Here is a 25,776-nt window from a genome sequence, read left to right on the forward strand (position 1 = left end):
GGAAAAGCTTTGGTTACCCACCGCAGTAGAGCCGGATTAACAATTAGGCCAAATAGGCACTGGCCTATGGACCCCGGACTGCTTTCCCCACCGTTTTTCTCCCCGCTTGCAGCCCTCCCAGCCTGCACGAGCAGCCAGCAACTGAGCTGCTCTTTGCCCGACTTGTCTGGTGCAGCTGCTGTTGACGTTGTCACCTAGTCTGCCTCTCTCTGCCTCTCCCCCGCAGCTTGGTCAAAGGGGCTTTAGAGAAGGGGCCTGCAGGCTGCAGGGGGGGCTGTGAGGTGGGCACTCAGACTCTGAGATCATTTGCAAAGGAGCCCCCAAAATTTCGCCTGCCTAGGGACCTCCACAGGGTTTAATCCGACACTGCCCCAAACCCCTAAAAAGAACCCTAGAATGTCAACACATTAAGCCACAAGCAAGAAGATGAAGATGAACATATTGGATTTATATCCCGCCCTCCACTCCAAAGAGTCTCAGAGTGGCTCACAAGCTCCTTTTCCTCCCCCCCCCCACAACAGACACCCTGTGAGGTGGGTGGGGCTGGAGAGGGCTCTCACAGCAGCTGCCCTTTCAAGGACAACCTCTGCCAGAGCTATGGCTGACCCAAGGCCATTCCAGCAGGTGCAAGTGGAGGAGTGGGGAATCAAACCTGGTTCTCCCAGATAAGAGTCCGCACACTTAACCACTACACCAAACTGGCTCTCAACCTGTCTCACCCTAAAAATATTTATCAAAAATCATTATCAAAATGGATTGTGTCCACCATCGGGCCTAAATTATCCGCAGAACCTATTCAGACAATCCCACAACTTCTAAGCAGCCTTCCAACGGAACTCAGGGGAACGTTATTCTGCGTAACCTACCTAGAGTCTGGCTTCCCTGGGGACAAGGTCGTGGCCTCTCTTGACCAGCAGGCCTCCCTCAGGACTCTGAATGGTCAACTGAAACTGGACCTCTTGAGGCACAAATGACTGGGAGAGCCGGTTTGGAGAGCCAGTTTGGTGTAGTGGTGAAGTGTGCGGACTCTTATCTGGGAGAACCGGGTTTGATTCCCCACTCCTCCACTGGCACCTGCTGGAATGGCCTTGGGTCAGCCGGCGCTCTCGCATTGCTGTCCTTGAAAGGTCAGCTTCTGTCAGAACTCTCTCAGCCCCACCCACCTCACAGGGTGTCTGTTGTGGGGGAGGCGCAGGGCATGGAGATCAGGTTAAATACTCATTGGGTGCCTTTTATCTACCCTGTTGTTTAAACCTGCAAATTGCAAGGTGGGCAGCCAGCTCTGATGGAACCCAGAAGGACTGAGCAGGACTCCCGAAGGAAGACTGACCACATGGCCATGAGGAATTGCAGGGAGATGGGAGGTCTAAATGCACATTGTAGCCACTGACTTACTTTTAAATGTGCATCTTGGCCTCCTTCCAGAAGGTGCTGGCAGGGTGACTCACATAAATTTAAATCGAATAAAATGCACGGAATAATAAAAACAAAACAAAAAACAATGACACTATATTATTACTTGTTGTATTTCTACCTGAAATCTCTCCTGTGATCCCCACTATTTGCACCACATCAGTTACTCTACAAATATCCATGCTAGAGGACAAGGGTTAATTTGAAAGGGGGGGGGGGGAGTGCCCCAGCAACAGCATCCCCACAGGTTGCACCTCTCTGAGGACCAGACCAGCCCAGGCAGGGGGGGAGAGAAGCAATACAGACTGGTCAGGGGGTCAGCTTGCCCAATGGCACGTGGGCCCTGTGATAAAGTGACCCCCCTTAAACATTAGGCAATATGTTAAGGATGTTAAGTAGCTTGAAAATATAACAGAAGTTCCAGTATTTTTACTGTAATGCTTCTAAAATTTACGTTGTATTTAGGGTTGCCATCCTCCAGGTGGGGCCTGGGGCTCTCCCACTTTTGCAAATGACCTCCAGCTAGCAGAGATCAGCTCCCCCGGAGGAAATGCAATCTGTATTTACATTTAGTATCCACTGTATACTGCCAGTGATATGTACAATGTATGTACACTGCAATTACTATAATATATATACATTTATTTTGCAAAAGTTTTAATGGCACCTTTTCTTCATTTATGCATTTTAAAAAAATGTTGTTTACCTTTTACAAAAATTAAATGATAGCCTTAGAGTTGTGGGTGGGCCCTCTATGTCTCCTGGCAACCAATATTTTTAGCCCCAGTCCGCCACTGAATACAGATGTCGTGTCCCTCCCTGTGGCTGACAGAGCAGTTCTAAGCCGTGGTTCTGTGGCAGAGTATCTGCTGGCCATGCAGAAGGTCCCAGGTTCAATCCTCAGCATTTCATGTGCAGGTTCAAGCAGAGTCACCCCCTTGACTTCAGTGGTCTCAGAAGGGCAGAAGTCTACTTAGGATAGCACTGCCAGTCAATCTCTCTCTTTCCACAAAGCATACCCTGTCCATTCTAGCTCTGGTCTGGCTAAGTGTCTAAAGGCCAGATAAGGCTGACTGGATAAAACTGGGGAATAGAAAGATGCGTTTGAACAGATGTCATGTGCAAAAGTGATATATGCATACGTAGAGGCAGGCCCGTACCCAGAAAATTCCAGTTGGGGAGGGGGGGTGCATGGAAAAAATTTTTGGATGGAGGGGCCCCCCCTCTCTCCACGCAGCACCTTCCCCTCCCTCCCAGTCACCCACCCACCCGTTTACCCACCAACGGGGTGAAAAAGTACAGTGCGGGCTACTGCAGCTCTTGCAAGGCGCCCCCCCCATGCCCCATGGCTACAGGCCCACGTAGAGCAGACTTCGGAGGATGGTGGAAGACAGGAGGGCCTGGTGTGACTTTGTCCAGGGGGTCGCAAAGAGTCAGACTTGACTGTGTGACTGAACAACAAAGAGTCTTGGTATCAGTGAGATGAATTTAGCTGCTCAACCCAGAGATGGGAAGTCTGGGGGGGGGAGGCGGGGGGGGGGCGCGGGATGAGGAAACAAATGGGAAGAAACTTTAACCTATGTTTCCCCCCCACACAGACTATTTTTAAAATTTTCTCTATAGAAAAAATGGATAATTAGAGGAGCACCAGGAAAAACCACAAATGAAATATTTTCTTTTAGAATGAATAAAATGCTTCTTAAGTTGCGGTTTTTCACACTGAAAATGTATAGCATGGAAAAGGTTCCGATTGTTTTCAGTTTTCCCAATAGAAAGAGAAAAGATTTCATCGGTTTTTTCAGCACTCCCCAATTTTTCCAATGGGGGAAAAAATGCACGTGCTAAGGCAGCTATTCCTCAAGCACTGGGAATATTTGCAGTTTTGCTTATAAAAAACAAAAGGCCACAGTTCTAAGAATGCCTTTCAGGGAAGGAAGACCCCTGAATAGCATCGCACTTCTGAGTGAACCTTCTTAGGACTACAGATATACCTTATTTCTAAATTTCCATATACATGTCAAATTTTATACGCTAACAAAGTTATAAATTATGCTGTGTATGTTGTTAAAGCCCTCTTCCGGTTGGCATATAATTAATTGTTATCGGAATGCCTGAATATTCAAATCTCGAACATCAGATTATTGAATACTGGAATATTGAAGAATTGATTTAAGGAAAGGTAGCATAGTACATATTGAAGTGAGTTTTATGTGTTTTTATGTATTTTATTGTATAATTATTAATGTATTTTAAACTGATTTTTGTTAGTTTTTTATGTTGTAAGCCGCCCTGAGACTGAGCCCACCTCGGTGGGGTAGGGCGGGATATAAATCGAATTAAAATAAATAAATAAAAAATAAAAATAAATTTATGTTTATTGTACTCCCCCAAAACACAACCTTCTAAGAAATATTTTCTCTTTTTGAGGAGAATCTTGTCTTACAAAGCATTTGCTCCAAACTTACCACACGTAAAAGGCTGCGGAGCTTGTCAATTGTTCCATTGGGGAAATGGTGTAATTCTGTATAGCCTTGAACAAAACACTCTTCTATTGCAGAAACATATCACATTGTCGAGAATTTTAAGTTTGTTTAAATGCAAATAATTTTGGCAGCAATGAAGATGCCATAAAGTAAACTGAGTCCAGCCTCTTTGACGTTACACGGTTTAGCTTAATATCCTGACGTGGTGGTTACACTACCTGCTGTGACTGAGACACTCTCCATCCAAATGCTATGGAACTCATTTTCTACTGTCAACTTTTATTTTTCCTACCTCTCAGATGGCAAAAATTAAAGGTGCATGTGTTATGGCAGCATAGGGTGAAACAGCCTGCTTCTCATTGATTGGGCATGCATGCAGTTTTTCTTACAGCAAATAAAGATATTTATACTTGCAAATTCCATAAATGTGCCAAAGAGTACAATTGTACACTCTAAGTTATAAATAATGCATTTTATGTCATGAAATCAGTAAAAGGCTTGACGGGAAGGTAAGTGTTGTGTATATTTCAATTATCCCCACCCCAAAATTCCTATTTTTTTCCTCGGGGGGGGGAGGGGTGGAATGGGAAAAATGTTTTCCCCCTTGCTGCAGCTTGAACATTTCCAGAAATTTTATCTCTCTAGTTCAAACCTCAACTCATTTCACAATTATTGATAGTCCCTTTCTCATGTACCCCCCTCCCCTTTTGGTGTAAAAAATCATCCATTTTATCAACCAATGAGGCACATGTGCCTTGAAAGGAAAGAAACCCAATCCATTTTTTTCTTTTGTTTCATAGGATGATAATGAAACATTATTTCCATATCGTGAATTTGCAAAACTCGGTGTATGGAAGGGTTTGCGGGGGTTTTTTGAAGTTGCTATCCATAGCAGAAGATAATCTGCTCTGAGTTTGTTTTTCCTCTCTTTGTAGGCTCCGGCCAGGGTGTGGTCAGGCGCACCAGCTTATCTTGGATTGGGGCCCAAAACTGCCATGAGAGGAAACAACTTCAAGAATGAAGGACTCTCCCCTTTGTGACAGAAGGGGGCGGACGTGCCATGACATTCCGATGAAACTGGAATTGGGAATGGCTACAGTGACGATTGTGTTAGAAAGATACACACAGACACACACCTTCCATTCACCACTTCCCCCCACCCTTTGCTACTGAGAAAAACTTCACATCTCCTTCCTAATAGCCACAGAAGTTGTTCTTTGTGGGCCAGCATTACACAAATGCACCGCTTCAAAAACCAGCAGAAGACTCCAGGCTGTGAGATGTAGGAAAAGGAAAGGTCCCCTGTGCAAGCGCCAGTCGTTTCCGACTCTGGGGTGACGTTGCTCTCACGTTTTCAAGGCAGACTTTTTACGGGGTGGTTTGCCATTGCCTTCCCCAGTCATCTACACTTTTCTACCAGCAAGCTGGGTCCTCATTTGACCAACCTCGGAAGGATGGAAGACTGAGTCAACCTCGAGCCAGCTACCTGAACCCAGCTTCCATTGAGATCGAACTCAGGTTGTGAGCAGAGCTTAGGAATACAGTACTGCAGCTTTAACACTCTGCACCATGGGGCTCTTTTGTGAGATGTAAGAAGGCCCCAAATACAGTATGACATGAGTTGTATCATGGCAGTGTTCCCTCTAAGATACCTCCAACGGCATCTGGATCGAGGCAGCTCGGCGGTGCTGATGTTGTTAGACCTATCGGCCGCGGTCAATACGGTCAACCACCAGTTGCTGACCCGCAGCCTCGCCGACGCGGGGATCCAGAGGTTGGCCTTGCAATGGCTTTCCTCTTTCCTTGATGGTCGAGGACAAAGGGTGGCAATTGGGGGTGAACTGTTCCAGAGGCACCCGCTTAATTGTGGGGTGCCACAGGGGGGCGGTAGTCTCCCCGATGTCATTTGACAGCTACATGCGCCCCCTTGCCCAGATTGCCTGGAGGTATGGGTTGGGTTGTCACCAGTATGCTGATGATACCCAACTCTCTCTGGGACAGCCGACCTGGCTGCGTCCCAGAAAATTTGGACCTGGCGTTGCAAGCTGTGGCAGGATGGCTCAGGCTGAGTAGGTTGAAGTTGAACCCAGCGAAGACAGAGTCGCCTGAGTCGCGGCGGTCTGGGCAGGGAAATCCCCCTACCAGCATTTGACAGTGTGCCACTGAAAATGCCACGCAAGGACAAGAGTTTGGGAGTATTTTTAGTTTTGCCTTCAGCTGATATTAGGGGTGGGTTAGGGAGACGGGGGGCAGAGGTGGGAAGTCCCAGGAGATTGCAGGAGGTGCCACGGTGGCAAGATTGCCGACTCTGAGTGGTAGGATTGCCAGTCTCCACACGGAGGCAGGGTGGAAGGTCCTCCCCCCACTTCAGAAAGTGGGGGGGGGAGGAAATGTCTGCTGGGCACTCCATTATTCCCTATGGAGACCAATTCCCATAGGGTATAATGGTGAATGGATCCAAGGTTATCTGGGGCTCGGTGTGGGGCTGTTTCTTTGAGGTAGAGGCACCAAATTTACAGCATAATTTCCGATGCCTTTCCCCAAAATACTCTGCAAGTTTCAAAAGGATTGGACTGGGGGGTCCAATTCTATGAGCCCCCAAAGAAGGTGCCCCTGTCCTTCATTATTTCCAGTGGAGTGATGGCCAGAACTCCCTTTGGAGTTCAGTTGTGCTTGTCACACCCTTGCTCCTGGCTCTGCCCCCAATGTCTCCTGGCTCCACCCCCAAAGTCCCCAGATGGTTCTTGAATTGGACTTGGCAACCCTAGGCTGTGGCTCAGCAGCACAACATCTGCCTTGTCAGTGGAGGCCCAGATAGCAGCCACTGCTAAATCCGCCTTTTTTCATCTTAGGCGGGCGAGGCAGTTGGCCCCCTTCCCCACTGGCAACAGTGATCCATGCAACGGTCACCTCGAGGTTGGACTACTGTAATGCCCTCTACAAGGGGCTGCCCCTGTGCCGAACCCAGAAACTGCAGCTAGTGCAGAACGTGGCAGCCGGGCTGCTGTTGGGGCTCCCTAGGTGGGAGGCTGCGGGAACTGCACTGGCTGCCAATAGTGCACCGGATTCGCTACAAGGTGCTGGTTATCACCTTTAAAGCCCTATATGGCCGAGGACCTTAGGGACCGTCTCTCCCCACACGTTCCACAGAGGGTACTGTGATCTGGTTCTCAAACATTCGGTAGTCCCCGTGCTGAAGGAGGCCAAACTGAAGGTTACCAGGGAAAGGGCCTTCTTGATCATAGCTCCCCACTGGTGGAACCAACTACCGGAGGAGGTGCGGGCCTTGCGGAGCCTTGCCCTGTTCCGCGGGGCCTGCAAGACCACCCTCTTCCAGCTGGCTTTTGCTTCATATGGAATCTACTGTAGAAGAAATACCGTCGCCACGGGAAAACTGTAAGGTGGATAGCAACGAGATTTACGCACTAAACTAATTGATGGTTTTAATTTGATGGTTTTAATGTAGGATAATAATATGCATATATGATTTGTCATATGTTTTGTAATTACCTTGTTTTAACTGTTGAAATGTAGCATATCATGTTATGACACGTGAGCTGCCCTGAGCCTGCTTCGGGGGGGAGGGCGGGATACAAATTAAAGATTCTTCTTCTTATTATTATTATTATTATTATTAAGCTGAGTTAGTGTGGACTAGCTCACAGTTTTTTAGCCTCCGGCTCGCACATTTTGTCTCGGGTCAGGAAAAATGGTCCCAGAGCAAGCTAATTGATGCAGCAGCTCACAACTTTAATGCCAGGAGCTCACGAAGTAGAATTTTTGCTCACAAGACGCCACAGCTTAAAGGGAGTATTGGTCATGGGTACACTGGGGTCCAACCCACCTCTCAGCTGCACATTCCCAAGGGGACCAGCTTTTAAAAGCCTCTCTGTCACTGTGCCCAGTTCCAAATACTGCAAGGGAAGAAAGGGTTTCTGGCTTCACTCCCATGTCATTTTCACCAGTGGAAATGGCCGAGGAAAGTGGCCAGTTTGCCCTTTCCTCAGCCCCCTCTGCCCCTGAAAGTCACACTGGGCACCCACGAGCCAACTTGTGTCAGACCTAACATGCATTTTGGCCCTAAAGGGCGACACTGAAGTCCTCCCGGAAATCTGTCAGCCGGCTGTCAGTTTCAAAAGGAAAGACGCTTTCCTCCATCAGGGAATAGAAAGAGAGAGCAAACTGGGGAGGCAGATGAGGAAGAGCACCGCTCTGTCCTGCAACTGGCATTCGGACTGTGGTTTTTATTTCCACAAACAGGCAAATACAAAGCAAGAGACCCCTCCCCCCTTCCCACAAACACACACAAAACCCAGTAGGTGCCCTAATACCAGTTGCAAAAACAGGAGCACGACACGACTGAATGGCTACCGCACAACTCAACCAGAGACCACTAAGCTGAACCGAGTCCCTGAACTGATGAGAGAGAGGGGGTTTCTTCCTTTGGAGCCCGGTACACAGTGTTCCCTCTGAGCTGAGTAAGTGTGAGCTAGCGCACAGATTTTTAGTCTCCAGCTCACACATTTTTGTCTTAGCTCAGGAAAGATGATTCCAGAGCACGCTAATTTATGCAGGAGCTCACAACTTTAATGCCAGTAGCTCACAAAGTAGAATTTTTGCTCACAAGACTCTGCAGCTTAGAGGGAACGTTGCTGGTAAGGTATGTGTGACCCCAAAGGAAACCTCAAAGGGAATTAATACGGCAGCCCTACCTACTTCTCAGCACAGCAGGTACACTTAAAGGATGATATTTGCCTCTCTTCTTTTCCACTATTTCATGTTCTTAAATTTAGTTTGCTTGGCAATTTTGTCCACCAAAATTAGTAACCCCTGAACGGTTTTATTCGCTTGTCTGCCAACACATCGCTGAGTTAGTATTTTGTGGCCTAGCAACATCCTCTTCCGCCTTCAAAAGCTTGCTTCCTGGTCCCAAGCAGTAGATGGAACATAAACGACATGCAAAAATTTCTAAAGCAAATTCTGTCTCTCCTTGATTATTACAATAGCCCTGAATTTCCCTCCATCAGGTAAAAGCCACTGGGAGAAGTTCTACATTTTGCTTCCCAAATTCTGTTCTGGGTATTAAATACAGCTAAGCGGAGACACGACCTATAAAAGTAGGCATTTCCCTCTCTTGTGATATTAGAACTCGGGGACTCCCAACAAAATCATTGGCCAATAGGCTCAGGACAGACCAAGGAAGCCTTCACAGTGGCGACAGTGACAACCGTGGACATCACTTTAAAAGGGGATTAGGTAGACCCAAAGAAGACAGCTCTAGCTGTGGGGACTGAAGGGAGCTTCCATACACAGAGGCAGCAAGCAAGCTCGTTCTCCAATTCAAAACAGGTCCACGAATGGCAGACCAGGTGACACATATGAAAATATTCTGGTTTATGCAGTTGTTCAACGGTTTATTATATTTTAACAATGTATGTATGTATGTAATTATGTATGTATATTTTAACGTTTTAAGAAAGCTTGCCATGCAAACATCATGATGCGACGTCAGGCCAGAGTCAGAAACGACTGGTGCTCGCACAGGGGACTTTATCTCTCTCTTTTTTAACATTGTTAAGTACTAAGAGAAATTGGGTGCATCCAGTCTGACACCAAACCCATCTCTGATTAGAAGCTGGAATTGTAACAACACGCCTAGGATTATTTTTTTTATGAAGGCACTGCTAATAAAAGTCCTGATGTTGCCAGAGCTACTTTAAAAGGGAATTCTTTCAGGTCAGATACGGTTGCTATTTAGTTGGGAACGTACAAAACTTTTCTTCTTTTTTTTCCAAATTTAAATCATGACAATTTGCCTAGTGTTAAATTTTACACTTCCCATACTTCCTCTTGTTTACTGGCTGATATATATATATATATATATATATATATATATATATATATATATATATTGAGAAATCCTGCTTTAATTATTCAGCTTTTTGTTTTCTTATTTTGTCTTTGTCCTATTTAAAAAAACTCCAAACAAAAATTTTAAAAACATGGCTATTTTTTTTGTCAGAACACTGTAAACAGAATTGTGCTCATACTAAAGGTGACCTTCAGCAGCAGCTTCCTGAAGACGGAACAACTACAAAAGCAGCAGATATAGAAGGGGGGGGGGCGGGGTATTAATGATGGCAATGGGGCTGGAAGGAAAGCAGTCGTGACTATGTGGAGATGGTGAAGCATCGATGCATTTGATGGACAGAGAGTCGGACACCTGACCCTAATTTACATCCCTACTCAGACAGCTAACAGGTGCCCAACAACATCCTCCAGAGATACTTCAGTGCCTCTTAAAAGAAATCTGGTTTTAACGAACTGGGGGACGAACTAACAAACAGCGGTAATTATCATGGGCTTAGATCACCACCTCAGTTTCACTTGGGGTGAAAACCTGGACCAATAGTGTTTAATAATTGAGTAAAGCAGTCCTAAAATGTAGGAAAATTGTGATTTAGGGTGGTTGTTGTTTTTGTTTTATGAGTTTTCATGTACTTTATATTGTAAGCCGTCTCGAGGTCCACAAGGAAGGCAGATAACAAATGTCTTATAAATAAAATAAACATATAACTTCAGTACAGCACCAGCAAATTATGTATCATAAAATACTTACAAGAAAATAAATTTTTAAAGGTCTGATGAGATCCTGACATGGCAACCCTGGTGAAGCTACGTTCTGGAATGCTACAAATAGGTGCGTCACGAGTTCCACAATGGAAGAAAGGTGTGATATACAGGTAACCATATTTTATAAAACTGTATGCCTCTCCTTAGTCAAGAAAAAAGTCCTATTTCCAACACAAGGGCTGACGACTCAGCATACCACTAAGCCTTCTTGTGTGTGGCGTTGTGAGATAATCTTGAAAGACTACAGTTGTTGTTTCGTGAAAGGCTTTTTGAGTGGCAACGAAATTAAAATCTTAAAATACAGTCAACCTGGGAACCAGCACGGTATGATGTTGGACGGGGACCAGTTGGCCCCAGGTTCAAACTCTCTCTCAGCCACAACAATCACCAGGTAACTCTCCAGGTCAAAATGACAACCTCTCAAGGGCATTATGATAACAGAAGTGGAGGGGTCACATATAGACCTCTCAGGAGCTCCTTAGAGGAAGGGAGGGAAAGAAATGTGATAACCCACAAAATACCGGGACTCAGATCTGGGGTCTTATTATTCCAAACCAAACCACATAGTAAGGGACAATGCCACGTTCTACAGTGGTGGTCACACAATGCTCTGGGTTTTATGCAGGATCTGGTCTGGTTCTGTCCTTCCACAAATCAGCCTCCAGCACCGTGAATGCGCAGTGATTTGTTACCAATCTGCGTGCACCATCCAGATGTCTTCCTCAAGGTCGCATTTCTCTTGCGAGAATAAAGCATTTCCCTTTCTACCTGGGAAAATGCCAATTCTTCTCCCAGATAATGTAGGGCCTCTGTTGCCATGAGTATTTATACAGCATTTGTTTGTGACTGGTGATGAATAACACAACTCCCCCACAACCACCCACAATTATTTGTGAGCCGTGTTTTTTTAAAAAGGGTTTTTCTTTCAATGTCTGCGAGGCTTGGTACTCTTGTGTTGTGTCTTTCCAGTGCAGAAGTGCACAACTAGCCTCCAAAAAGAAAGAAACTCAAACTGGGCAAGTCTTTGCACATATCCCGTAACAGGATACTCCATTTTGTGGATCTTTTTGTTTTTCATCTACATGTGAAAGACGTCGCTTGTATTTCTTGAACATGTCAGCACCAAGGCTATTTGTGGCCCCCCACCCCCATTCACAACCTACCTACTAAATTCATACAAACTGGATATATGCCATTGTCTTTGCGTGGGGTCTTGCAGGAGTCCTCAAAAGAAAACTTTCGCGTGAGTGGGTCATGAAACCGGCTGCTATCTGGATGAAGCTCCCAAAAGAAGACAATCAGGAAAGGCAATAAGAGCTCAAGAGGCATCCTGCACATTTAAAGCTGGAAGGAGATCCAGAAATGATGACAGGATAGAGGGCTTCCTTTCATTTCTAGCAAAACTTCCAGGACTTCAGGCTGAACTGAAATCAAGAACGACAAATGGGAAACAGCAGCAGGACTTCATTTCCAAAAAGGTGGTATGATTTCTTCCAGCTACCAGAGCATTTGCCCTGCAGCTTAACAGTATTAAGATATTTAAAACAGCGTTAGAATATTTTTAAAATAGCAAAATAAAAGATATTTCAATATTTAAGAGGGGATCTGTTCCTGGGATACATTTTATGGCTGGTAATTAGTAAAAAGAAAAAGAAAGAGAAAGAGAGTCATTAATGATAAAGGTCTGTGACTTGAAGCAATGACAACTCCCTTGAAAAAACACACACACACACACTATCTCACCCTCCACACTATTTTGCTGGATGAGTCAGAGAGAAATCATACTCCTCTACTACCATCGGCTGTTTTTATCAATGGAACACAGATGAGGCTCTGTCTGTAATCGGCACCAGCACATGTCTATGGTCCAACAGACGAACGCATCAGAATGCTGGAAGAATCACAAAGTGATCCAACTCAACACCAAGTAGGATCGTCCACGTTTCCTTTTTCTACCGAATACTGGCTTCCAGACAGACAGAGGAGAGCCCATCCAAGTTCCTGCCTACACCGCAGACAACCACAGGCAACACTCCCTAACCAACGTCCACACTTTGTGTGTGTGTGTGTGTATACATGCACGTGCTGCCGGATAACTCTTTGGAGCCATGAAAGCCACTTCAGAAGGGGCAAACTAGACGGGCAAACCTTTAGGGGTGTGTAGTATTCTGTTTCTCTGGCCCGATCCCATCATGCAGCCACACCCTCAATTCTTTCATTGGTGCTATGGTCATGCATGGCCTAATTAATTGATCCAGTGTGGCTACAAGGGGATCCAAATCTTCTGGATTCTACAAGCCTCTTGCTAAAAGCTACCAGAATCATTTCTTCCTAGAACTTTAAAAAAAGAAAAGGGCACAGATACACAAACACCCTCCACTGTAACATCCTTCCTTCCCCTTTCATACGAAGAACAAATATTCGGTGCCTCGTTCTGCTATGAGCTCAAGGGGCAGCTCCTGTGTCACGATCTGGCAACTGTTCACAGCGGCAACACGTCAAACAATCATTGGCCATGCTATTGTCATTATAAGCAGATATAACGGGAAGCAGCAGCCCACTCAGAAGTCTCCCTTTCCTCTAGAGGGAGCGTGGAACAAGAGAAGGCCTTTTTGGATGGTATCCTTCTAAGCACAAGCAGAAGACAATTCCAACATTTCTCCCCTTCCCAGCTCCATGCGAAATGAAATAGCTGTCTTAAAGCGAGAAGCCAAGTCAAAAGTCATGGCAGCAGGATTTGAAAGAGAGTCTGAAAAAGACATCTGTGTGTTTGGGGAGTCTTTTGGGGAAGTTTAGATCCCAAAGACAAGTTTGCTGAACCAAAAACATGACGGACAGCGGCTGCTCCGTCTCAGAAATCACAAAATGGAGGCCTTGGCTTTTCCAACCGCTGTGGGGTTTTGCATTCAAGATGTCTGTTCCAAAAGAAACAAAAAGTCAACATTACAGTGGTTGAATTTGAAAACCTCCTACTCATACAATCCACCCAAATATCAAATCAGATTCTTTTCTCATTAAATACAATTAAAAAAAATGGTTTTCTGGGGGGGATGTAACATAACTAGCATTTTTGGCCTCTGCTGAGTTCAATACAGTATATATTCATTTCACAAGCACTGAAATAGCAGAAACAACACCCCCCCATCAGATTTGGGGGCTTCAGTGGAGTATTATAAGCGATGTAATTGAGAACTTCAATTCTTTCAGCAGTAAAACACTACAGAGGCAGTCAGGGGCATTTAGAAACACATAAAATATTTTCGTTCTGAAAGAACAGAGTTTCTCACCCCCTCCATGAGAAGCAGAACAAACACTGGCTTCGATAAAACTGGACATTCTAAATCAAAAGCAGAGCTTCCAGTTATTGGCAAACTGGGGGGGGAAATGTTAAATTGTTTTATCAGCGGTGGAAACCTTTTGATCAGACTATCAGAGTTCAGGGATACTTTTCTAAGCCGGATTTGTTTGTTTGTCAAGCTGAAGCCGCGTTTGGACCAGGAGGTCAGTGATCCGTGCGAGGAGCCCACCGCCGCGGGTTCCTCCCAAAATCCGTTGGACGGACTCAAGCTGACAGATGGGCCTAGACTCAGCCCCCAGCAGCCAGCTTCAGTGGCATATTTATTTAGGAGGTTTCTGGGCTCTCTCTCCAGAATCCTGCTCAGGCTGACTTGCAATTAAAATAATAAATGATCTATATAAAAACAACAAGCCATGAAAACATAGTCAAAATTCCTAGTCCAAAGCAGGCCTGAGTCCTTGCAAAGAACTCCCCCCATTCCTTCCTCTCCGACTTTGTGCTAAACAAGACTGTCAAGCGGCTTTGCTGGTGGTCTCACAACTACCTGCAGCTCCCTTGGAGAACACGCTGTTGACTGCCCCACAGTCTCTAGCACAAAAGGGGTTTTTTTGCCAGCTCAGTTAGCTTTCAATTGGAGCTGTTTGGGATTGAACCAAAGATTCCGTAAACCATGGCCTCTGCTACAGTGCTTGAGGTCCCTTCTCTTCCTCGGCAAAAGGTTTGGAAAATCACACATCTTCTAGAAGAAGAAGATGATGATGATATTGGATTTATATCCCTCCACTTCGAATTTCAGAGCCCCAGAGTGGCCTACAATCTCCTTTACCTTCCTCCCTCACAACAGACACCCTGTGAGGTGGGTGGGGCTGGAGAGGGCTCTCACAGCAGCTGCGCTTTCAAGGACAGAGTCTCAGAGCAGCCTTCAATCTCCTTTATCTTCTTCCTCTACAAAAGACACCCTGTGAGTTGGGTGGAGCTGAGAGAGCTCTCCCAGAAGCTGCCCTTTCAAGGACAGAGTTTCAGAGCGGCCTACAATCTCCTTTACCTTCCTCCCCCACAACAGACACCCTGTGAGGTGGGTGGGGCTCAGAGGGCTCTCACAGCAGCTGCCCTTTCAAGGACAGAGACTCAGAGCGGCCTACAATCTCCTTTACCTTCCTCCCCCACAACAGACACCCTGTGAGGTGGGTGGGTCTGAGAGGGCTCTCACAGCAGCTGCGCTTTCAAGGACAGAGTCTCAGAGCAGCCTTAAATCTCCTTTATCTTCTTCCTCTACAAAAGACACCCTGTGAGTTGGGTGGAGCTGAGAGAGCTCTCCCAGAAGCTGCCCTTTCAAGGACAGAGTCTCAGAGCGGCCTACAATCTCCTTTATCTTTTTCCCCCACAACAGACACCCTGTGAGGTGGGTGGGGCTGAGAGAGCTCTCCCAGAAGCTGCCCTTTCAAGGACAGAGTCTCAGAGCAGCCTACAATCTCCTTTATCTTCTTCCCCCACAACAGACACCCTGTGAGGTGGATGGGGCTGAGAGAACTCTCCCAGAAGCTGCCCTTTCAAGGACAGAGTCTCAGAGCAGCCTTCAACCTCCTTTATCTTCTTCCTCAACAACTGACACCCTGTGAGGTGAGTGGGGCTGAGAGAGCTCTCCCAGAAGCTGCCCTTTCAAGGACAGAGTCTCAGAGTGGCCTACAATCTCCTTTACCTTCTCCCCCCACAACAGACACCCTGTAAGGTTGGTGGGGCTGAGGGGGTTCTCACAGCACCTGCCCTTTCAAGGACAACCTCTGCCAGAGCTATGGCTGGCCCAAAGTCATTCCAGCAGGTGCAAGTGGGGAAGCAAACCCGGTTCTCCGGTCCGCACACTTAGCCACTGCACCAAACTGGCAAGAAGCTTAACCTCTGAATGGATCAAGGGGGGGCATTTATGCCAGACCATCCCACAAACTACACAGCACAGAGTTATGAAGCCGATGGGCAGGAGGTTCAGGACAGATAAAAGGAAAAACTACTTTACGCAGAGAGTGATTAAAAGATGGAACTGGCTGTCGGAAGATGTTGTGACAGCCCCAGGAACAAACAGCTTTAAAAAGGGATTGCACAGATTCATGGAGTTCAAGTTCAAGTTCAAATTTATATCCCGCCCTTCCCACCGAAGTGGCTCAGGGCGGCTCACAACACATAAAAATCTAACATAATTTGAATTTAAAACATCTTACACAGTTAAAACAGTAGAATGATAAAACATATAAAACATATAACGGCGGTCTTTCAGAAATACACTCAGCTTCCAATGCCAGTTATTATAAGCCAGCCGGAAGAGGGCTGTCTTACAGGCCCTGCGGAACTGACCAAGGTCCCGCAGGGCCCTCACCTCTTCCAGCAGTTGGTTCCACCAGAAAGGAGCCATTATGGAGAAGGCCCTGTCCCTGGTGGATTGCAGGCGGGCCTCCTTTGGCCCGGGGATAACAAGCAGATTTTGAGATCCTGATCTCAGTACTCAATGGGGAACATGTGGGGAGAGACGATCCCTAAGGTAGGCAGGTCCTAGGCCATATAGGGCTTTAAAGGTAATAACCAGCACCTTGTACCGAACTCGGTATATTATTGGCAGCCAGTGCAGAGTCCGGAGCCCTGGCCGAATGTGCTCCCATCTTGGGAGCCCCAATAACAACCGGGCCGCGGCATTCTGCACTAACTGCAACTTCCAGGTTCGGCACAAGGGCAGCCCCATGTAGAGGGCATTACAGTAGTCCAACCTCGAGGTGACCGTTGCATGGAGGAGAGGTCTATCGGTGGCCACTAGCCATGGTGATGGAGGAGAACCTCCACATTCAGAAGAACTAATCCTCTGAATCTCAGAGCCAGGAGGCAACATCAGGGGAACACCTTGGCCTCCATGCCCTCTCATTGGCCCTCCAGAAGAACTGGCTGGCCCCTGTGTGAGACAGGAGGCTGGACTAGAAGGACCCTCCCTGGTCTGACCCAGCAGGGCTCTTCTGATGTTTTTCTTAGGGGAAGGCCTCGGCCTCTCTGCCCTGTTGCTGGCCCTCCAAAGGAACTGGTTGGCCACTGTGTGAGACAGGAGGCTGGACTAGATGGACCCCCACTGGTCTGACCCAGCAGGGCTCTTCTGATGTTCTTCTCAGGGGAAGGCCTCGGCCTCTCTGCCCTGTTGCTGGCCCTCCAAAGGAACTGGTTGGCCACTGTGTGAGACAGGAGGCTGGACTAGATGGACCCCCACTGGTCTGACCCAGCAGGGCTCTTCTGATGTTCTTCTCAGGGGAAGGCCTCGGCCTCTCTGCCCTGTTGCTGCCCCTCCAAAGGAACTGGGTGGCCACTGTGTGAGAGAGGAGGCTGGACTGGATGGACCCTCCCTGGTCTGACCCAGCAGGGCTCTTCTGATGTTCTTCTCAGGGGAAGGCCTCGGCCTCTCTGCCCTGTTGCTGGCCCTCCAAAGGAACTGGTTGGCCACTGTGTGAGACAGGAGGCTGGACTAGATGGACCCCCACTGGTCTGACCCAGCAGGGCTCTTCTGATGTTCTTCTCAGGGGAAGGCCTCGGCCTCTCTGCCCTGTTGCTGGCCCTCCAAAGGAACTGGTTGGCCACTGTGTGAGACAGGAGGATTGACTTCACTGGTCTGACCCAGCAGGGCTCTTCTGATGTTCTTCTCAGGGGAAGGCCTCGGCCTCTCTGCCCTGTTGCTGGCCCTCCAAAGGAACTGGTTGGCCACTGTGTGAGACAGGAGGCTGGACTAGATGGACCCCCACTGGTCTGACCCAGCAGGGCTCTTCTGATGTTCTTCTCAGGGGAAGGCCTCGGCCTCTCTGCCCTGTTGCTGGCCCTCCAGAGGAACTGGCTGGCCACTGGGTGAGACAGGAGGATTGACTTCACTGGTCTGACCCAGCAGGGCTCTTCTGATGTTCTTCTCAGGGGAAGGCCTCAGCCTCTCAGCCCTGTTGTTGGCCCTCCAGAGGAACTGGCTGGCCCCTGTGTGAGACAGGAGGCTGGACTAGAAGGACCCTCCCTGGTCTGACCCAGCAGGGCTCTTCTGATGTTCTTCTCAGGGGAAGGCCTCGGCCTCTCTGCCCTGTTGCTGCCCCTCCAGAGGAACTGGGTGGCCACTGTGTGAGACAGGAGGCCGGACTAGAAGGACCCTCCCTGGTCTGACCCAGCAGGGCTCTTGTGATGTTCTTAAAGTGGTCAAGGCAGTGCATATCTCAGCTTCTCAACCAACTGTGTGTCTAGCCCCTCAGTCCGTCTGTTTCTCCTTCCTGGCGAAAATGTTGTCAAGACATGGCAACCCACAGATTCCTATTCAGGCTTAGAGATGTGGACAAAGCCACACTTCCCAGAAGTTCAGAAACAAATGTTTCATATCACCCTGCATACTCAGGGATCTTCAGGCACAAACATCTTCACAACGGGAAGAACCTTCCATTTTGTAAAAAAGTAGGTCAGGGGGTTTTTTTTGTGGAAAAAGCCCAGCAGGGACTAATACGCATATTAGGTCACACCCCCTGATGCCAAGCCAGCCGGAACTGTGTTCCTGCTCAAAACAAAACAAAAAACCTGGCTTTTTATACATTCATCATTAAATATAAGTCCATTCCGTAAGTGGAATCCAATACGACAGCATTCCTGTGGGTTTCAGCAGCTGTGCGTTCACAAGAAGAAGACGGTTTCAAGACGGACCCTGCGACATGCTCATGAAAACCAATAAGAACATTTCCCTTCAGTGCTGCTGAGCCACGTGACCAATAGAAATCCAGAGAAAGCCAGGTAGAAGATGAAGAAGAAGATACTGGATTTATATCCCACCCTCCACTCCGAAGAGTCTCAGAGCGGCTCACAATCTCCTTTAGCTTCCTCTTCCACAACAGACACCCTGTGAGGTAGATGAAGATATTGGATTTATATCCCGCCCTCCACTCCGAAGAGTCTCAGAGTGGCTCACAATCTCCTTTACCTTCCTCCCCCACAACAGACACCCTGTGAGGTAGATGAAGATATTGGATTTATATCCCGCCCTCCACTCCGAAGAGTCTCAGAGCTGCTCACAATCTCCTTTCCCTTCCTCCCCACAACAGACACCCTGTGAGGTAGATGAAGATACTGGATTTATATCCCGCCCTCCACTCTGAAGAGTCTCAGAGCGGCTCACAATCTCCTTTCCCTTCCTCCCCCACAACAGACACCCTGTGAGGTAGATGAAGATATTGGACTTATATCCCGCCCTCCACTCTGAAGAGTCTCAGAGTGGCTCACAATCTCCTTTACCTTCCTCCCCCACAACAGACACCCTGTGAGGTAGATGAAGATATTGGATTTATATCCCGCCCTCCACTCCGAAGAGTCTCAGAGTGGCTCACAATCTCCTTTACCTTCCTCCCCCACAACAGACACCCTGTGAGGTAGATGAAGATATTGGATTTATATCCCGCCCTCCACTCCGAAGAGTCTCAGAGCTGCTCACAATCTCCTTTCCCTTCCTCCCCACAACAGACACCCTGTGAGGTAGATGAAGATACTGGATTTATATCCCGCCCTCCACTCTGAAGAGTCTCAGAGCGGCTCACAATCTCCTTTCCCTTCCTCCCCCACAACAGACACCCTGTGAGGTAGATGAAGATATTGGACTTATATCCCGCCCTCCTCTCCGAAGAGTCTCAGAGTGGCTCACAATCTCCTTTACCTTCCTCCCCCACAACAGACACCCTGTGAGGTAGATGAAGATATTGGATTTATATCCCGCCCTCCACTCTGAAGAGTCTCAGAGTGGCTCACAATCTCCTTTACCTTCCTCCCCCACAACAGACACCCTGTGAGGTAGATGAAGATATTGGATTTATATCCCGCCCTCCACTCCGAAGAGTCTCAGAGTGGCTCACAATCTCCTTTACCTTCCTCCCCCACAACAGACACCCTGTGAGGTAGATGAAGATATTGGATTTATATCCCGCCCTCCACTCCGAAGAGTCTCAGAGCTGCTCACAATCTCCTTTCCCTTCCTCCCCACAACAGACACCCTGTGAGGTAGATGAAGATATTGGATTTATATCCCGCCCTCCACTCCGAAGAGTCTCAGAGCTGCTCACAATCTCCTTTCCCTTCCTCCCCACAACAGAAACCCTGTGAGGTAGATGAAGATACTGGATTTATATCCCGCCCTCCACTCTGAAGAGTCTCAGAGCGGCTCACAATCTCCTTTCCCTTCCTCCCCCACAACAGACACCCTGTGAGGTAGATGAAGATATTGGACTTATATCCCGCCCTCCTCTCCGAAGAGTCTCAGAGTGGCTCACAATCTCCTTTCCCTCCCTCCCCCACAACAGACACCCTGTGAGGTAGATGAAGATATTGGATTTATATCCCGCCCTCCACTCCGAAGAGTCTCAGAGCGGCTCACAATCTCCTTTACCTTCCTCTTCCACAACAGACACCCTCTTGTAGAAGAAATTCAGAAACCCACCCCAAGAAACCAGGGGCTCTCCATGAAAACTTGTTTCTGTTCCACCAACATGGTGGAGCAAAGCTAGCACTGGCCACGAACAGCTGTTGCTGCTTCCTTGGCGTTCCTGGGAAGACCCAACCTACAAATTACACCCACCGGATGGCAGCTGCTCTCCAGTTTCACCTCCAGGTTGGAAATCTTTTTTTTTTTTTAAATCAACTGTACAACATCAGGATTTTTCCAAGTCTTCCCCCACCCTCAATATGCTCTTTACCTCCAACTTTTTTGGAAAGAATACATTCCAAGCACATTAGCAAACCATGAGGAAGGAATGGAGCACACTTTCCTCATGCAAAGTTCCTGCCCACTTTGGAGCCATTTTCCACTGCCAACCCCTTCTGAGTGCTTTTTTAAAAACTCATTTTTTCTGCTGAGCCATCACTGGAATTTTGTGTTGGCTATTTAAAAAAAACATACACAACAGTAATTGCTATTGTGCTAAAACAATCTATTGTCACTTATCCATGTCTATTTCAAGTTTTAGACACTATGGATTCCCAGTTGTTGTTTTTTAAAAAATGAAGTATCCAGCCCTTTCTGTTGCAGAGATATAAGAGGAAAGATGCAGGCAGTTTCTTGTCCTGATTTCCTGGAAAGGAATGGGGAGGGGAAGATTCATGTACCAGCTGTACTAGTTGATATCATGCTATTGTCATCTATTCTCCAATTCTCCATCTATTTCCAGTTTAATAGAACCTAGCAATATAGCATGTGCAGAAAACAGAAAGAACAGGTCAGAATACATGCCCCCAACCGTCAATGGGAAGACAGGGGAGTTTGTACAAGAACACTCCCGCGTGCGGAAGCTGCATTGCCGACCAACCTCTGGATTCTCAGTGGCAATGAACGCAAGATGGAGACATAGCTTTAAAGATCCTGGCTTAGTTTGGGTAGGTAGTAAATTATTAGATGCTCAGACCTGAACTAAAGCCTATTTGAGTGAGTTAATGAATGGGAGTTTTGTCGTAGTCTACAATGGGAAGTGGATTTCATGAGAGATGGGCCGGGGGAGAGGAGGGGAGGAAGAAGGAAGGAGGGAAGGAAGGAAGAAGGGAGGGAAGGAGGAAAGGAAGGACTTCTCCATGTGCAATCAGCTCTATCTGTGGCCACTGATTTGAACAACTGGACAATTTATAACTCTCTGTTGGTAACACTGATGCCCATGGGTGAGATAACTGGACAAAAAGACCTTTGACTCGTGGAAGCTCATACCTCAAAAATCTTTTTTGCCTTGAAGGTCCTACTGGACTCTGACCTAGCTAAAATGTAAGGCTTTTGTAAGGGCTTTCCTTGAACAATGCCATCATGCTTAAAATCTAACCTGGAGAACATGGCTGCTACTGAAACACGAAGAGAACCTAGGGGCCCCACAACCTCCGCAGACCAGAGGCGCCCCACAAAAGATGACATGCCCCTGTCTTTCAAACCCAACGGAAGAACAGAACTTGCAGCTACTCCAGAGCCTTTGGAGGTAGGCTAGAGAAATAAGCAACTAAGAAAAACAAGACTGCGGCCCTGACATTCACGATCCAGAGCAATTATTACTATTAATTTATTTAATAATTATTAATTAAATAGCTCCTTTTGCAGTATCATATTATTAGTGTGACTCTCAATGGCCCAGGTTACCCCAATGTTATCAAACCTGAGACGAAGAAGAGTTAGTTTTATACTCCACCCTTCGCTCCGAGTCTCAGAGCAGATTCCCATCTCCTTTCCCTTCCCCTCCCCACAACAGACCTCCTGTGAGGCAAGTGGGGCTGAGAGAGCTCAGAGAGAACTGTGGCTGGCCCAAAGTCACCCAGCCGGCTTCATGCGGAGGAGGAGGGGGGAATCAGACCCAGTTCTCCAAATTACAGTCCACGGCTCTTACCCACTACACCAAACCGTAGGGTCCATCCTAGTTAGTCCTTGGAGAGGAGACCACCAAGAGAGCCCAGGGTCATAAGGAAGAGGTAGGCAAGGGCAAACCACCTCTGTTCTTCTCTTGCCTCAACCTGCATGGCCCAGGCTAGCCTGACCTCGCCTGATCTCAGAAGCAAAGCAGGGTCAGCCCTGATTAGTCCTTGATGGGAGACACCCAAGAAGTCTGGGGTCCCTGTGCAGAGGCAGGCAGTGGGGGACACAGCTCTGTTCATCTCTTGCCTTGAAAACCCTCCGCGGTGGTCAAAAGTCAGCCACGACTTGACACCACTTCCCACTGCCACGGCTGCTGTTGTCAGTAGATGCCTGAGATGCCCCCGCTCTTTTTTAAGAAGCAAAGGGGTAGAGCAGCAAGACACCTGCTCCCAACTTCAGACCAGGGCATCCCTGAAGCCCCCCAGGCCAGTCTGCCAAACTGCAGAGAAACAGAGGCTGGGAGACACAGCCATCTGCTGCTCGCTCCTCCTGAGCATCCCTGCGATGACCTTGGCAGAGGAGAGAGGAAGCAGGCAAAGGAACTGAACCCCCTGGCCTTCTCCTGCCTCCCCCCTCCAAAAAGCCCAGAGTCCACCCTGGGAGGAGGCAAGCAAGAGAAGGAGAAAAGGGAGGAGGAGGAGGAGGAGGAGGAAAAGGAGAAGGAAAAAGAGGAGGAGGGGGAGGAGGAAAAGGAGAAGAAGGAAAAAGAGGAGGAGGAGGAAAAGGAGAAGGAGGAGAGGGAGGAGGAAAAGGAGAAAAAAGAGGAGGAAAAGGAGAAGAAGGAAAAAGAGGAGGAGGAGGAAAAGGAGAAGAAGGAAAAAGAGGAGGAGGGGGAGGAAAAAGAGAAGGAGGGGGAGGAAAAGGAGAAGGAAAAAGAGGAGGAGGAAGAAAAGGAGGAGGAGGAAAAGGAGGAGGAGAAGGAAGAAGAAAAAGAGGAGAAGAAGAAGAAGACAATGACAACAACAAGGATATTTGATTTGTACCCCACCCTTCACTCTGAATCTCAGAGTCTCAGAGCAGTCTACAATCTCTTTTACCCTCCACCCCCACAACAGAAATAGCTGGGACTGAGAAAGCTGACAGAGGCTGCCCTTTCAAAGACAGCTCTGCTAGAGCTATGGCTGACCCTAGGCCATTCCAGCAGGTGCAAGTGGAGGGGTGGGGAACAGACCTGGTTCTCCGAGATAAGAGAGCTCTGGCTGACCCAAGGCCATTCCAGCAGGTGCAAGCGGAGGAGTGGGGAATCAAACCCGGTTCTCCCAGATAAGAGAGCTCTGGCTGACCCAAGGCCATTCCAGCAGGTGCAAGTGGAGGAGTGGGGAATCAAACCCCGTTCTCCCCGATAAGAGAGCTCTGGCTGACCCAAGGCCATTCCAGCAGCTACAAGAGGAGGAGTGGGGAATCAAACCTGGTTCTCCCAGATAAGAGAGCTATGACTGACCCAAGGCCATTCCAGCAGGTGCAAGTGGAGGAGTGGGGAATCTAACCTGGTTCTCCCAGATAAGAGAGCTCTGGCTGACCCAAGACCATTCCAGCAGGTGCAAGTGGAGGAGTGGGGAATCAAACCCGGTTCTCCCAGATAAGAGAGCTCTGGCTGACCCAAGACCATTCCAGCAGGTGCAAGTGGAGGAGTGGGGAATCAAACCCCGTTCTCCCAGATAAGAGAGCTCTGGCTGACCCAAGGCTATTCCAGCAGCTGCAAGTGGAGGAGTGGGGAATCAAACCCGGTTTTCCCAGATAAGAGAGCTCTGGCTGACCCAAGGCCATTCCAGCAGCTGCAAATGGAGGAGTGGGGAATCAAACCCGGTTCTCCCAGATAAGAGAGCTATGGCTGACCCAAGGCCATTCCAGCAGCTGCAAATGGAGGAGTGGGGAATCAAACCCAGTTCTCCCAGATAAGAGTCTGCACACTTAACCACTACACTTAACTGGCTCTCCATCCCCCCTCCCCCAATCTCTTCTTCGGTTCTTCCTGTCTAGGCTCTACAGTTCACACAGAGCCAACCTCCGTTCTCTTCTGACTTGGGAAAAGGAAAGCAGACAAACCCTAAAATAAGCCTTCAGCCATCTGCTGCTGACACCACCAGGCACCAAGGGGGGGCCCTTCAAATCAGACCCCTGGGCAGAGAATCCAGCAGGCAGCAGCTTTTCAGATGGGCCTTCCCACTGGACCGCAGAGATCTCTCCTTCCCCCTGGATTTGACCCGATGTGGGGCTGCAAATTCTCAGTCGCTCTCCAATCTGAGCCCAATTCTGTGGGGAGCTGGAAGAGAATCGTTTCGCTGTGATACGCACAGCGCATCTCGCTCTGAATTAGAGATATAAATTACTCCCCAGACACTCTGCTTTTATCAGTTCTGGTGCCCCATAATGGTTGCTGGGGAAACTCTAGGTTTATAGAGAAACACAAACCAAACGCGGGCCAAGTCGAAGACATTCAGGGTGAATTAATGGAGTTTATTGACAAGAGGAAGAGAACAGGGCCCAGCCCCAAAGCCCCCCCCCCCCAGTAAAATCTCTGAGGGGCTTGGAATCTACAAAGAAGTTGCAAGGTGAGCAGGTAACGGAGAAGAGCATCTTGCATGGCAGAAGAAGAGAGCAATTCATGGGAAGGAGATCTCTCAAGGTCTGCAGAAGGACTTATTCCGGAGAAAGTCACAGGCCTGCCTCTTGCATGTCTTTTGAATCCCTACTGAGCCAATCTCCATGGGTACATATATGTGGAAACCAAAAATGCAGTTGGGTTTCTGAGGATGGAGCTATGCACGGCATTTCTGTGCTCCTGAGATCTGTCTCACCTGCAAATGAAAAAAACCCTTGAAGTCCTCATTCCCCGCCCCCCCCCCCCCCCAGAACTACTCACACAGATTTTCTTTCTTTTCTTCTTCCCTAAATGGAGATGGGTCTTTGGTCACTCTTAACAGGAAAGAAGGGAGAAAAAAAAGATTCAAGAGGGAAAAGAAGGGTCCGACCAAAACTCTTTTGTTCGTTACCTGAAAAGGAGAGGAGGGGGAAGCAGAAAGGCCAAATAATCCACACACATCCCCAAGCGCTCTGTTTGTCTGTAAGGCCCTGCGGGCACACCAGAAAAGGCGTACATAATAATACTATGCCAATTTTTTTTAAAAAAAAAAGAACTTGAGAAGGCACTATAAGCATAAATATTGTATAGGTTCTATGCATTGATGAGTCGAAGTATAAGTGATAACAAGCTCTTTATTGAGTACAGCATATTAGGTGGCTGCACTACAAGACTGAGGAACGGGGCCAAACTTATATACATCCCAGGGTTCCGTGCAAGCACGTTATTGGGTCATTCAAACCAGCGGGTGCTTGTGATTGGTCCAGGGCAGCAGAGATTTGCATCCTGCAGCCCTTTGTTCCCAAGTCTCCAAGCTCAGCCCGTATGGCTCTCCAATGAGCCAGGCAGGAACACCCAAAGTCTTCCCTTGAGTCCACGTACATAACAATAAAGCCGACACGGTCTTGCTGTCTTAAGCTGAAACTGCCACCAAGAATTGTTTTGCATGCCAATTCTTTTA

General features: G+C 47.9%; 2 protein-coding genes across 10 annotated transcripts in view; both read right to left on the reverse strand.

The window, feature by feature from the left end:
- The window catches only part of ELOF1 (elongation factor 1), a 334,935-nt gene extending 332,256 nt beyond the window's left edge, over positions 1 to 2,679 (reverse strand). Inside the window, exon 1 of the mRNA XM_060252537.1 lies at positions 2,675 to 2,679. The gene's annotated coding sequence lies outside the window, so the exon portion shown is untranslated. The remainder of the gene's footprint in view (positions 1 to 2,674) is intronic.
- The window catches only part of NFIX (nuclear factor I X), a 317,800-nt gene that overhangs the window by 185,936 nt on the left and 106,088 nt on the right, over positions 1 to 25,776 (reverse strand). The window lies entirely within an intron of this gene.

This window comes from Heteronotia binoei, chromosome 13 (genome assembly GCF_032191835.1).
Source record: "Heteronotia binoei isolate CCM8104 ecotype False Entrance Well chromosome 13, APGP_CSIRO_Hbin_v1, whole genome shotgun sequence".
Lineage (NCBI taxonomy): Eukaryota > Metazoa > Chordata > Lepidosauria > Squamata > Gekkonidae > Heteronotia > Heteronotia binoei.